The sequence below is a fragment of the Cebus imitator genome, unplaced genomic scaffold, assembly GCF_001604975.1.
Source record: "Cebus imitator isolate Cc_AM_T3 unplaced genomic scaffold, Cebus_imitator-1.0 Scaffold474, whole genome shotgun sequence".
Classification (NCBI taxonomy): Eukaryota; Metazoa; Chordata; class Mammalia; order Primates; family Cebidae; genus Cebus; species Cebus imitator.
In genome coordinates this window covers 1098731-1112994 of record NW_016107789.1, presented here as the reverse complement: position 1 = coordinate 1112994, position 14264 = coordinate 1098731, and the positions used below count along the sequence as shown (strand labels likewise).

Sequence of the window (14264 nt, the reverse complement as noted above, 5' to 3'; positions counted from 1 at the left end):
CATCCACACAGGACTTATGGCTATGCCCTTAGCAACTGAGGTGACTGACTTAGCAAGCACTCAGTAAAAGGAACCAGTCTCACTACGGCCCCATGACAGTCAGTCACAAGGAGAACCACAGAAATGAATCATTGTTGCTAATACTAGCTAAAGGAGATTGTAAATGATTCTTCTATTTTTCTTTCCTTTTTTTTTTTTTTTTTTTTTTTTTTTTGAGACAGGGTCTTACTCTGTCACCAAGGCTGGAGAACAGTGGCACGTCATGGGTCACTCCAGCCTCGACCGCCCCAACTCAGGTGATTCTCCCAAGTACCTGTGACCACAGGTGTGCACCACAATGCCCAGCTAAATTTTTTAGTATTTTTGTAGAGATGGGGTTTTGCCACATTGCCCAGGCTAGTCTTCAACTACAGTGCTCAAGTGATCCCTGCCCAACTTGGCCTCCCAAAGTGCTGGGACTACAGGTGTCAGCCGCCACACCTGGCCTGCAAATGATATAATGCAAATACAAATGAAAGTGACTCAAGGTTATCCCCACAACAATGTTACTCCTTGATTGTTTTCATCCTTTTAAGCTTGCCTGAGCAGAAGTTAAGGGAGAATACATCTTTGCTAACAATTACAGCAAGGAAAACATCAAGCCCATTCTTGTTCATTCTCTTTTCACATCAACACAATCAGAACATTCATGATATCTCAATCACAGTTTGATGGGAAAATCCAATTTTTCAAGTATTTCAACAAAAGAAGGCATTGGGTCATTAATTGACACTATAGTAAGGTGTTTTTGTTTTGTTTTGTTTTTTAATGGAGTCTGTTGCCCAGGCTGGAGTGCAGTAGTGTGATCTCGGCTCACTACAACTTCTGCCTCCCGGGTTCAAGCAATTCTCCTGCCTCCTGAGTAGCTGGGATTACAGGTGTGTGCCACCATGCCTGGCTAATTTTTTGTATATTTCTTAGAGATGGCGTTTCACAGCAAGGTGTTTTACTTTACAGAGAATAGGGGAGTGAAAAGGCATGGCTTCTTTCTATTTCATTTGTGGCACTTCAGAAGCTTATCTGGGGCTGCTCTCATTGACTGGGCTGTGCAGGTTTAGGTGCCCATGACAGGTAATTCATTCAGTGTCAAGGGAGGAGCTGCAGTGGAAGCTCAGGTCAGCCCACACTTGTGTTTCAGGAGGATCTTCAGATCACTCGCCCAACTCTACCCTGTCCTCAATACTAAGTGCCACCATCAGAAAGTTCTAGTTCTTAAATTACAAAACAAAAATAAAAATGCTCTTAAAAAACAGCAATATGTTAACGTCTGTGAAATCTGAGAGGTAGATACTACAATGACTTTTTTTCTCATACCCTTTTGTGCTTTGAAATATTCCATCACTAGCAATTTTTTTTTTAAACATGATTTGTTTATCCATTCTACTACTAATGGGGATTTGGGTAGTTTCCAGTTTGGGGCTTTTATGAATAGTGCTGCTTCTATGTATATTCTTAAAAGAGTTTGTGGCTTTTGCCAAATATATGTATGCATTTCTGTCGACAGTACCCAGTGGAGTGGAACAGCTGGGTCTTAGAATACACATATGCACAGTTAGTAGACACAAAAACACACAAGCCTTAAACAGGAGAAGGCCTCACCGTTTCCTACCCCTTCTTTCTTTTAAGTTCATTTTTATTTATTTTTTAACTTTTTATTTCCACAGGTTTCTGCAGAATGGGTGTATTTGATTACATAAGTAAGTTCTTTAGTGGTGATTTGTGAGATTCTAATGCACCCATCTCCTGGGCAGTATAAAGTGAATCCAATTTGTGGTCTTTTATCCCTCCCCGAGTCCCTAAAGTCCACTGTGTCATTATTATGCCTCTGCATTCTCATAGTTGAGCTCCCACTTACGAGTGACAGCATATGTTGTTTGGTTATCCATTCCTGAGTTACTTCACTTAGAATAATGGAAACAGTGTGAAGATTCTCTAAAGAGCTAAAGGCAGAACTACCATTTGATTCAGCAATCTCACTATTGGGTATCTACCCAGAGGAAAGGAAGGCATTTCATGAAAAAGATATGTGCACACACATGTTTATAGCAGCACAATTCAAAACTGCAAAAATGTGGAACCAGCCCAAATGTCCATCAATCAACAAGTGGGTAAAGAAACTGTGGTGTGTGTGTATATACACACACATACACACACACATACACGTGTGCACACGTACACACACACACACACACACACACACACACACATATACACAATGGAATATTACTCAGCCATAAAAAAGAATGAATTAATGGCATTCACTGCAGCCTGGATGGAAATGGAGCCTACTCCTTTTTCAAAGAGGAGCTTTCCTTCAAGTCATTTTACGTACAGAAGCCCTCAGGGCTTGTCTCTAGTGGCCTCTCAGCCCATGCCCTTCCACTCTCCTTTTCCTCTTAATTCAATCTGGTTATAAATATTTACTGAGTACCCACTATATGCTGGCACTGAACGTAATTCATGGAGGGGATCTACAAGTCCCAGAAATCCTCAGAGTATGATTTAAGACAGCTGGTATATTAAATGGCTTTAAAAGTATTTATTTTACATATAATAATCGATATGGTTTGTATATTTATCCCCGCTCAAATATCATGTTGAAATATTAATATAATCCCTAATATTGGAGGTGGGGCCTGGTGGGAGGTCTTTGGATCACTGGGGCAGAACCCTCATGAATTGCTTGGGCCATCCCTTGGTGATGACTGAGCTCTCGCTATGTTTACAGGAGATCTGGTCATGTTAAAGGGTGTGGCACCTCCCCCGACCTGACTCTCGGGCTGCTGTCAGCATGTGAAATGCCGGCTCCCACTTCGCCTTCTGCCATAATTGAAAGCCTCCTGAGGCCTCCCCAAAAGCTGATACCAGAGCCACGTTTCCTGTACAGCCTCCAAAACTGTGAGCCAACTAGACCTCTTTCTTTATAAACTACCTGGCCTCAGTTAATTCCTTATAGCAATGCAAGAATGACCTAATACAACAATTAATTCTTCAGTTGCGATAATTGGGATAGAAAGTGTGAAATTAGTCACCTCATTTTCTTTCAAAAATGTCTCTAAAATTCAAATCGGTGGGTCCAGACACCACCCTACACACATCAGTACTATAGTTTTTTTTATCTCCTTCCACCCCTTACCCCACCCTCTGCCATACACACACCTACTCACTCACACTTTCTCTCATTCTAAGATACCTGCTTTCCATTTCTCCCAGCATCTATTCTTTCTGAAATCTTTCATGCTACCTAGCAACCCACCCAAAACACACCACTAGCTGAACATCATGGAGCTATATAACGATCACCAATCTCAATGATGTGCACAGTAAGATGGAAAAAACACATGAACACACTCTGGCCAGAGCATGGGGAAGAGGACACCATGGCAACATTATCCTTGGCCAAGGGCTGCAACCTAGTTCTTTGGTCCAAAATAGTAAGACCCGAAGCAATTACTCAAAGATATATGTATAGTAAATCTAGACATAATATTGTTTCTAACTTAAAATTACAAAATAACCCAGCAGTCCTTGATGTCCATGAACAAAGGAATACTATATGGCTAGTATACATGACATGGACTACATAAAATACACTCTAACATGGAAATAGGAATATAATACACTGTCATAAAGGAAACCTGTAGAATATACATTTGATTTCATTTCTGTAAAATATATGCATAACAATGTTTGTTAGTATAATCAGGAGAAAAATGTCTGGAAGAATATACATAAACTTAACCGTGCGAAGGATTAGGAGAGTATTATTAGACATTTCTAGAATGAGTATGTGTCACTATCACAGGTTTTCTCAACCTCAGCACGGCTGATATTTTAGGCCAAATACCTTGTTACGGGAGACTGACTGTCTTGTGTACTATACGATGTTTAGCAGCGTCTCTGACCTCTACTCACTAGATGCTATTGCATCCTCCCTCTCCCACACCAACTGTGGCACACAAAAATGTCTCCAGACATTGCTAAATGTCCTCTAGGGAGAGCAAATTATCTACTGCATTATGATAATTAGAAAGAAGATTACTATTCTGACATATTAATATACAGTTCATAGTAGCATAATGGTAAGAGTATCTGACCCTGGAGCCAAGTTGCCTAAGCTTGGACAGCAGTACCACCTTTTACGACCTACAGGATCTCCAGCTGCTTATATAACCCCTTCAGGCCTCAGTTTACCCACCTACAAAATGGGGATAAAATACTACCATCTACTTCCTGGGGTTATTATAAGGATTACATTTAAAAATACATGTATAAATAAATAAAATAAAATAAAATACATGTAAAGTGCTTAGAAAAATGCCTAGTGCAGAGTGTTAGCTATCATTATCACTACTATTCGTTTATGTTAATTGCATGCTACAATATTCTCTTAGAGCTTTCAAGGAACATATATTCTAATTAGTGAAAATCTACCCCCATAACTCCTCAGCCTGAGCCCCCTCTACCCTTTTCAGAGTAACGATCAGCTGAGAAAAGTGACCAAGGGCTAAGAGGTAAATGAAGTGTTGAAGCATATGTCACTTCCAAAGACTTCTCAAGAAGACATACCATCTTCTATCACAGTCATGATGTGAGAACCATCTACACATAAACTAACCCACTCTCTAAAGCAAGCAGCACCATGAGGGTAGGACAGGGGATGTGTATTAGTCCATTCTCACACTGCTAATAAAGACATACCCAAGACTGGGTAATTTATAAAGGAAAGAGGTATACTCTGGTTTCTCTTCAAATCATATAAATCTTTCACCTTTTACTATAAAGGAAACAGGTTTAATTGATTCACATTTCACATGGCTGTGGAGGTCTCACAATCATGGCATGGCAGAAGATGAAGGGGGAGCAAAGGCACGCCTTACATGGTGGCAGGCAAGAGGGCAAGAGAGCATGTGTAGGGGAACTCCCCTGTATAAAACCATCAGATCTCGTGAGACTTATTTACTATTACAAGAACAGCATGGGAAAAACCCACCCCCATGATTCAATCACCCCCACTGGGTCGCTCCTATGAGGATTATGGGAGCTACAATTCATTCAGGATGAGATCTGGGTGGAACCATATCAGGGAGGGTGTGAGGGGTAAACAGAATACAGGAGAGATCCACAATCCTCAGTCTCCAAACTCTGGAAAGCTTGAGCCCCTGTAAGGGAACCAAACTACACACTGTCTATGAGACAGACGTTAAGTCACCATTGGGATGGTCAGGTGCAGAGTCAGAAACCATTTTTCCATTTCACACACGAAGAAGGAAAGACTAGTAATCAAAGTCACCCACAACTAAGGACTGACAAAATCAGAGGTAGGGCCTTATTCGTCCTGCCCAAGTTTCCCTTGGAATGCCAAATATTTTCTGGCCAAATTTAGGGCAAATACCATCCCAAGGCACTAGATGCTTTCCTTTTCCAAGTGTCACTGTTTCTAAACATTTCAAATAACTTGTTCTTGAACTCCTGATTCTGTCTTGAAAATAAATGCTATTCTTAGGTTTAGGAACTTAACAAAATAAACAACTTTTGAGAGTCATATATTAGGCATTTTATCAAGGCTATACTGCAGATTATGACATCTCTAATTCCTTTTAACAAGAATAGTGTTCAGATGTGTTGTTTACAGAGCAGAAGCAGCAACATGAGTGGACTGACATCTATGATAAACCTCAACCTAAAAAGAGACTTTTTTTTGTTTTTGGATGTGGTTGTCCACCTACACACGCTCTGCTCCACTGAGACAATTTCCAGAGTTCCAGCACTCCCTTATATCCAGAGGAAAAGGGACTTTAACATGACCTATTTCCAGTCAACCATCTCCATAGCAACTGTCTAGGGTTTAAGTTGAAACAGCTGTACAAGCAGCCAGTAACCAATTACAATGTAAATAGGACCCATGTGAGTTTTGAGGTCCCCTTGAGAAACGGACTTCAGAGAGCAAGGACATGTTTCCCACCTCTCCCTGGGGACATAACCAGACTTGCAGTAGCAGCTTAAAGAATAGGAAACAAGACAACAAAGGTGTCTTTATTCTTGCCAGAGGTGGCAAATTATGCTTCTTGTACACACACAGCCCAGAATAAAATCAGCACTGGAAAAAGAGAAAGCTCTGTATAATTCTGCATACTCAAGTGTAAAGATGTCAAGTTCACAACTTTACAACTGCTCTCTTAAAAATTAAACGAATTTAGACAAGCAAATTAAAAAGATGGACGTTTCTTGAAACGTAGTATAAACATGACAGCTATCCCTATAAAAACAGCCTGGGAGAATTTTTCAACTGGCATTAGTGAACAATGAGAAATTGCAGATCTGTTCAAATTCAGGAATTATAAATAAAACCAGAGGAGATTTTAGCAACTGAAGGAATTAAATGGAATAAAGAGCACACAGTAAAAATATTTCTTCAGTACCCAATACAAGTGTGGAAAGCTAAGAATGAGGCTTGAATAAAGGCTAAAAACAAATTTATCACGAAAATAGGTAGTCAAGTCTGACAGCTTATTTCAAATTAAATCCTAAGTCAGGTACCTTGACAACTTAATAGACTGTATGGGAGAGAAAAATCATGCTTTTTCAAATAGGATAAAAATATTTATGAAACTTAAGGCAGATTTGAACTTTTTCAATACTTTTTGCTTCAGTTCTTAGTGAAATTCCTCATGCTATAATACATTGCATTCTCAAGGCACACAATCGGAAATCAATATACTCAAAACATTTCATGTCCTTAAGAGAGGAGTGAAAATTCTACGCAGAGTTATTCACTATTGAGAAAATGCAAAAAATGGCTCGAGGAATCTATGGACTCAAAGACGCCTCAAAAGTGATCTAGTTTACTCATTTTCAGTTGAGACCTGCATCATTATCAGGGGGTAGGGGGAATTCATTTAGGGCTTGTAAAAAAAAACTGGCAATAATAAGAGAAAAACACTTTATTATTTAAAAATAATTTTTTACTCTTTTTTGTCAAATAAGTGACTTTCAAGATATAGCCTATCTTGAAAGCAATGTGACAAGATTCAGAATCAATTATTTTATACCTATTTGAAGGAATACATCACAGTCATTAAAAATTATATGCTGGAAAAATAAAATTTGAATAAATGTCTGCCGTTTACTGAAAGTGAAAAAAGCCAGTTACAAAAATGTTTGTATGAGTGCAATTAAAAATATATCAATAAATAGAAACACCCACCCACATACCCACACATTCCAAGAAAATATTAGCAGTACATATATTTAAATGTTTGCAAAGATTATTTCTGGGTGGTGAGATTATGGGTATATTTAAAGTTCTTCTTGTGTCTTTTGTTTTCTAGAGAAAGGGTCATGCTCTGTCACCCAGGCTGGAGTACAGTGGCACTATCATTCCTCCCTGTAACCTTGAACTCCTGGGCTCAAGCAATCCTTCCACCTCAGTCTCACAAGTAGCTAAGACTATAAGACCACACTTGGCTAATTTTTTCATTTTTTGTGGACATGGAGTCTCAATAGGTTGTCTAGGCTAGTCTTGAACTCCTGGCCTCAAGCAATCCTCCCAACTCAGCCTCCCAAACAATGAGATTACAACTATGAGCCACCTCTCCTGGTCCTGTTTCATTTTTAATGTCTGAATTGTCTACAGTAAACATTTTTATTCCTATTTTCATTTAATTTTAGTTTCATTTAGTTTTTTCTTTTAATGGAGCTGAGACTTAATTTTACATTGAAAAAACAAAAGTAAGCAAAATCAAATAAATGTTCATTAAAAGTTTCTTATATTCATCATTCTATTACAAATTTTATTTTTATATTCACCTTCCAGTTTCATCAGCAAGTATACATACAGTTTTTCCAAATTTTATATAGAATGTTTTCATTGATTTTATTGAATATTTTTCTATGTTTTATGTGAACTTCGTAACGATCATTCTTAGTGGCTGTCAATATTTTTGTCTTGTCAATACACTGCAATTTCCGGCCTTCTAACATTGAACCGTTCAGGTTATGTTCAAGTTTGTCTGTGGTTGCTTTTTTTTGCTATTATAGACAACATTATAGCGAACATCTTCAAGCATCTTTATGTACATTTTTTGCTTCTAAATTTCCACAAGCAGCATCACTGTAACCTAAGAGCGTGTCTTTAGAACCCTTGCTAAAAATCATTTACAAAAATCCCCAATAGTATTAGACGGTATGCTTAGTTTCCCTCTGGAAAGAGGTCTGAGTGTACGTATAAATCATGACACCCAAGATGAAGGTATCTATTTCAACTTTACAAGAAGGCTCCACTTAGGTTCCTTACATTGCTAGTAGCTTACTTATACATCTTTTCCAGTGTCTAAAACAGGGAAAATTACAGAAAGTTGGAATGCCATCTGATTGTTGCTGTGCTATTTTTTCATGCTTTACAAGCTCTGAAGCTTCTGAGAAGAGGGGTCAAAGAGAAGACAGAACATAGGAAAGGCATTTTAAGGACAGAAAATTCTCCCACACACATTGTTTTGGAGGTAAATCACAATATAAATAATCTCACCTATTATTTGTAAAAGGCAGGAAGAAGAGTATCCTCAAGGGACAGGGGCTCTTGTTGCAAAGGCAGCATAGGCTCACAGCCTGAGATGATCTACTTCCTACTTGTATTAATAACAAGAGACATACATCTTCAAATGACCATATAACATCATGGCTCTGTTGCTGGCCCTTCAACGAGCGTCTGGTACTGTACCAGCCAATCTCAGCCTAGGGCTGCAAGGGCACAGGACAAATTCTGAACATCCTGCAGAGCTAATTTCCTCAGGCTACCAGCCTAACACATCTCATTTCACCCTGCGGCAGGACACTGCACCAGTGGCAAGATGGTGACTGCTGATTCTCCTCCTGGTGGAGGAAAACTATGCAGGAGATATTTGCATACTTTTAAATGATTTTAAAGTGGCAAGGACTTTAAAGTGGGGAAGGATCTGAGAAGATAGCTACTGAAATTCCTCATTTTATAGATGAGAAAATAGGCCCTGAAAAGTGACAGATAGTTTGGGAGAGCCAGGAAAATAACCCATGGCTGCAGAGAAACTGTAACATCGCAGACCTCTGCCCTCTACCAGCAGAGAGCAGCCACCCCACATGACAGAAATGGCGGCGAGGCCAAGTTAGCCCTGAAGTTGTGGGCCAAGGTGGGGCAAGGGCATTGCCAGCCAGATGTCTCCGGCTGGCAAAAGTGATTGAGAAAAGTCCTAAGTCACTATAATCCAAGCATAATTAGGAGCATCCCATTTACTTTCAAAAGTGTCTTGATTTGGACAATAAATTATGCAGTCACTCTATGAATAGATGGTCCCACAGTCCCAGCTTGAACAATTTGGGTGACAGCACTTCCTGGTAGGCAGTCCCTGTCATGTTCAGATCATTCTAACAGAGTTCCTAATCTACAGCTAAAGTAAAATCTGTCTCCTGGAGACCTTCCATCTGCTGTCCCTGTCTAGGTTCCCAAGGAGCACATGGAATAGATCAAATTCTTTTTCTATATTCTTTCAGACATTTGCAGAATAATCATAACTCATTTACCTCTTAGTCTGTAGGTTCAGTAATTTAATCAACCTTTCCCAGGCTCTCCAATTTCAAATTAAGGGCATCACCATCTCCTCATAACCCAGGAGTCACACTTGACTCCTGTCTCTCCTTTTCTCCCTATGTCTTTAGAGGTACTTCCAAGTATCAGACCACTTCTTAGCTTCTCTCCTCCTACCATCTGGTTCCTCAGACCCATCATTTCTCACCTGGACTATCACAAAACCCCAGGCACAACCAGAGTGGTCTCTTTGAAATGTTAATTAGATCCAACGGCTTCTAGCTGTGTTTAAGATAAAAACCAAACTCCTCCTAGGCCCACAAGGCTCTGTGCAATCCACCCCTGACTACTTCTCAAACCTAACCCTGACCCCACACCTCACAGACCCCCTTGTTCCTCACTCCCTCCTTACTGGTCACGCTGGCTTTGCTCATTGTTTAGGTTTTGGCTCAGATGTCACCACTTCAGAGGGGCCATCACTAACCCTACAAGTAAAAGACCAAAGAGCTCAACTGCATTATACTCTAATCACTTTCTATCCACCATTCTGTTTTATTTGAATCGCAGTCCGTTGTCACAGTCAGTTACAAATTCACCAGTTCAGTCTACTCCTTACTAGAACTGTAACCTCCATAATAGTAAGGATTTATATCTAGTTATCTGTTGTATCTACGGCACTTAAAATACACCTGGCCGATGGTACATAAGGAATAAACATTCTTTTAATGAAAAAAGTCATCTGTTCCTTAGGTTTGTAGGATTTTCAAACCCCACCCCACCCCTGGGTAACCCTCTTCTGCAGAAACATCAATTTTGAATACAGTCTTTCAGTGGGATATCCTTTTGTTCTCCTTCTTCCTGGGCCATTGTTGCCTCATCTATAAGAAGATTTTTTGCCACATAATTCTGAAAGTTTCACCAATTCTAAATTCTTATTTTTGTATAAGTTCTGCTTAAAGCTAGACATCCCTAGGTATGACATTCTACGCAACAGTTTACCTTTGTTTTCCCACAGAGGCTGATGATACAGAGACCAACATTCGAGGGGCAGGGAATATCAGAATCATTTTTACTTCTTAATCTAAGTTAGGCCTCAAAAGAACCAAGGCTTGAAAGGAAATTTAAGGTCACATTAAACAGGCATTTCAAATCTGAACGTCTGGGACCCCAGCATGCCTCACACCCACTCAATCTGATCAGGTGCCTTGGAGCAGGTTAGAAAAAAATTACGTGTGCACTGTTATCCTTTTATATTAGGTTCTCACCTTCCAGGGTTATCATGTTTTGCTTCCTGAGCTTAAGCCACACGCTGACTCCTAAATCAAGTGAACAACTACTCTTTTCAAAACAAGACACAAAAGGCAGTGTTATCTTCTTATCTCACCCAGTCAGCCAGCCCCAGCCTGCTCTTCCTGAGGAACTCAGTTACTGTGAACCCACCTTCACCCTGGTGACCAGGCCAGTGTTCTCTCGCCAAGGAAAAGCTGACTTTACAACATGAGATGGGTCATACCAGGTCTGAGCCCTGCTGCTTTCAAAAACTAAATGCTCCGAAAGATGATATTCAAATGGCATTCTTTCATTTTTGACAAATATTTATTAAGTGCTTATAAGTGATAGTTACTGTGCTGGGGATAAAGTGGTGACTGCTACAGATGCAATCCTGCCACCACCTTCACAGAACATACCTCCTAAAGCAAGCATGTCCAACCTGTAGCCAATGGGCCACATATAGCCCACAATGCCTTTTAATGAAGCCCAACACTTACTCATAACCTTTCTTAAAATATTACGAGATTTTATTGCAATTTTTTTTTTAGCTCATCAACTATCGTTAGTGTTAGCGTATTTTATGTGTGGCCTAAGATAATTCTTCTTCCAGTGTGGCCCAGAGAAGTCAAAAGATTGGACACCCATGGAGTAAAGGGAAGGGCATTCAAGAAATATGTATACAAATAATTATCATAAGTGAGATAAATGACATGAAAGGAAGGCACAAGAAGCCATAGGAACAAACAACATACGGAGATCGTCTAAACCTGGGATGTGGATGACAGAACAGTGTTTCAGATGGACTTCCCAGAGGAAGTGTGGCTGAGACCTGATGCTGTAAAGCTAAAGGTGTGCAGTTAAAGAGTGTGGACACAGCAGGCCCACTGCCAGATGCTCTGCCCTGGCCGGACGCAGTGGCTCGCGCCTGTAATCCCAGCACTTTGGGAGGCCAAGGGGGGCGGACCACCTGAGGTCAGGAGTTCAAGACCAGCCTGGCCAACGTGGTGAAACCCCGTCTCTACTAAAAATGCAAAAAACGGCTGGGCGTGGTGGCAGGCGCCTGTAATGAAGCTACTCAGGAGGCTGAGACAGGAGAATTGCTTAAGCCCAGGACACAGAGGTTGCAGTGAGCCAAGATCGTGCCACTGCACTCTAGACTAGGTGACACGGTGAGACTTTGTCTCAAAACAAAAACAAAAACAAAACACACAGAAGCTCTGCTCTAAGTGTTTCCAAGATGAACTCTTTCTCGTCAGCAAGGTTCCCCTCAAATGCTTTTTTTTCACCCAGGCCTTCCTGGATCAACAAATTTGGCTTTCCACACACTTCCCCAACTCCTCATCAGTACTCTTGACTGTAGCACCTTGCTGGCTGCCATCCTGATACTGTTCTCAATTTGTCATTTCATATGACCTGGACACTCCAGCATAATGTGAGTTTCATATACTCTTGTTCCTTTTGAATAATTTTTGCATAATTTTTAAACAAAATATATTTTCATTTTACTTCTCTAATATAGTTGATGTTAAAATTTACTAATCAGAGGGAAATCCAACCTACTTTTGGCTAAGTGCCTGTTACTGCATCCCCTAGATTTCGAGCAGCTAAAGGGCAAGGAGGGTATCTTTCATCCCTTTATTCTCAGGAACACAACAGCACGATACTTGCAAGACAGTGGGACATCTGGAGTTGTATGCCAAACACCAGACCATATCTTAAGCCAGAAAGCGAATTGTCACAGGAGACTCACTTCCATCACTAGAAGCCAAAGAACACACCCCACTGATGAGATACAGACCTCAACAACACATGAATCCAAATGATAGGTCAAGAGATCTCACTGTATATATCCAGAACAAGTGAAAGCAGGGGCTCAAAGGAAGGACATTCTGATACATACTACGACATAGATGAACCCTGAAGATGTGATGCTGAGTGAAACAGGATGAAGACTCCACTTACATGAGGTACTTAGAATAGGAGAATTCATAGAGACTCAAAGTGCAATGGAGGTCACCAGAGGCTGAAGGGAGGGAGGAATGGAGAGTTATTGTTTAATGAGCTTAGAGCTTCTGTTTGTAATGATGAAAAAGTTTTGGAAATGCATAATGTTGATGGTTATATAACATTGGGAATGTACTTAATGCCACTGAATTTTATGGTTAAAATGGTATCATACACACACAAAGTATGTCATTAGTATATTCCTCTAGTCAAGGACTCTGAGATAATCTAAAAGGATTTATTTCACAGTAAATTGCACATTTACAATATTTGGTATTCCACAATAGCAAATCTTTTCAAAACATCATTGTAACTTGAGAGAATGCTATATGAGGTATTACCAAATCTTACAAATGAGCAACAGTAGAGCAGAGCAAATTTAACTTAATGTTCAATTAGATCAAGCAAAGAGATAGTCCCCTGGAAGAAACTGTAACAATGCCATTTACTAAAAGGCTTTCTATGTGCTAAGTACCGTACCAGGTGGTTCTGTGTACAATAATTTGGTCTTTGCAACATCTCTAGGAGGTAGCATTATTATGCCATAAGAAATTAATTAAAACAAGTAAAATACTAATGAATTAAAAACTACAATGTTGTGCTGGCAAGAAAAAAATGAATGAAGAGAGTTGTGGGATGATCACAAGCTTTAGGTGAGACAAAACTTATAGTCTGTTCCTTACCAGGTAGATTTTCCTCGGAAAAAAAAAAAAAAAAATTGCCTAGAGAATTATTATAAGCCCCAGAGACCCAAAACTGGAGGGAAATGAAAATGAACAGATGCCAACAACAAGATGACCCAGAAGTTAAAATTATCGAACAAAGACTTTCTTTTTTTAATTTTTTTGAGACACAGTTTCACTTTGTCAACCAGGCTGAAGTGGTGTGGCACAATCTCAGCTCACTGCAACCTCTGCCACCTGGGGTTCAAGCAATTCTTGGGCCACAGCCTCCCAAGCAGCTGGGATTACAGGCTGTACCACCACACCCGGCTAATGTAGAGATGGGGTTTCGCCATGTTGGCCAGGCTGGTCTGGAACTCCTGACCTCAGCTGATTTATCCCCCCTCAGCCACCCAAAGTGCTTGGACTACAGGCATGAGCCACCACACCCAGCCAAAGACTTTAAAGGAACTATTACAATTACCAGCTATGAAGCAAAGGTGAATGGTCTTGAATAGAAAGATGAGAACTCTCAGCAGAAAAAAAAAAGAAGTTATGTTTAAAAATGAAACTTTAGGCCGGGCGCGGTGGCTCAAGCCTGTAATCCCAGCACTGTGGGAGGCCGAGGCGGGTGGATCACGAGGTCAAGAGATCGAGACCATCCTGTTCAACATGGTGAAACCCCGTCTCTACTAAAAATACAAAAAATTAGCTGGGCATGGTGGCGC

The 14264-nt window shown here is 40.2% G+C and overlaps 1 protein-coding gene across 2 annotated transcripts in view; it reads right to left on the bottom strand.

The window, feature by feature from the left end:
* SUMF1 (sulfatase modifying factor 1) overlaps positions 1-14264 on the bottom strand; it is a 104144-nt gene that overhangs the window by 57532 nt on the left and 32348 nt on the right. The window lies entirely within an intron of this gene.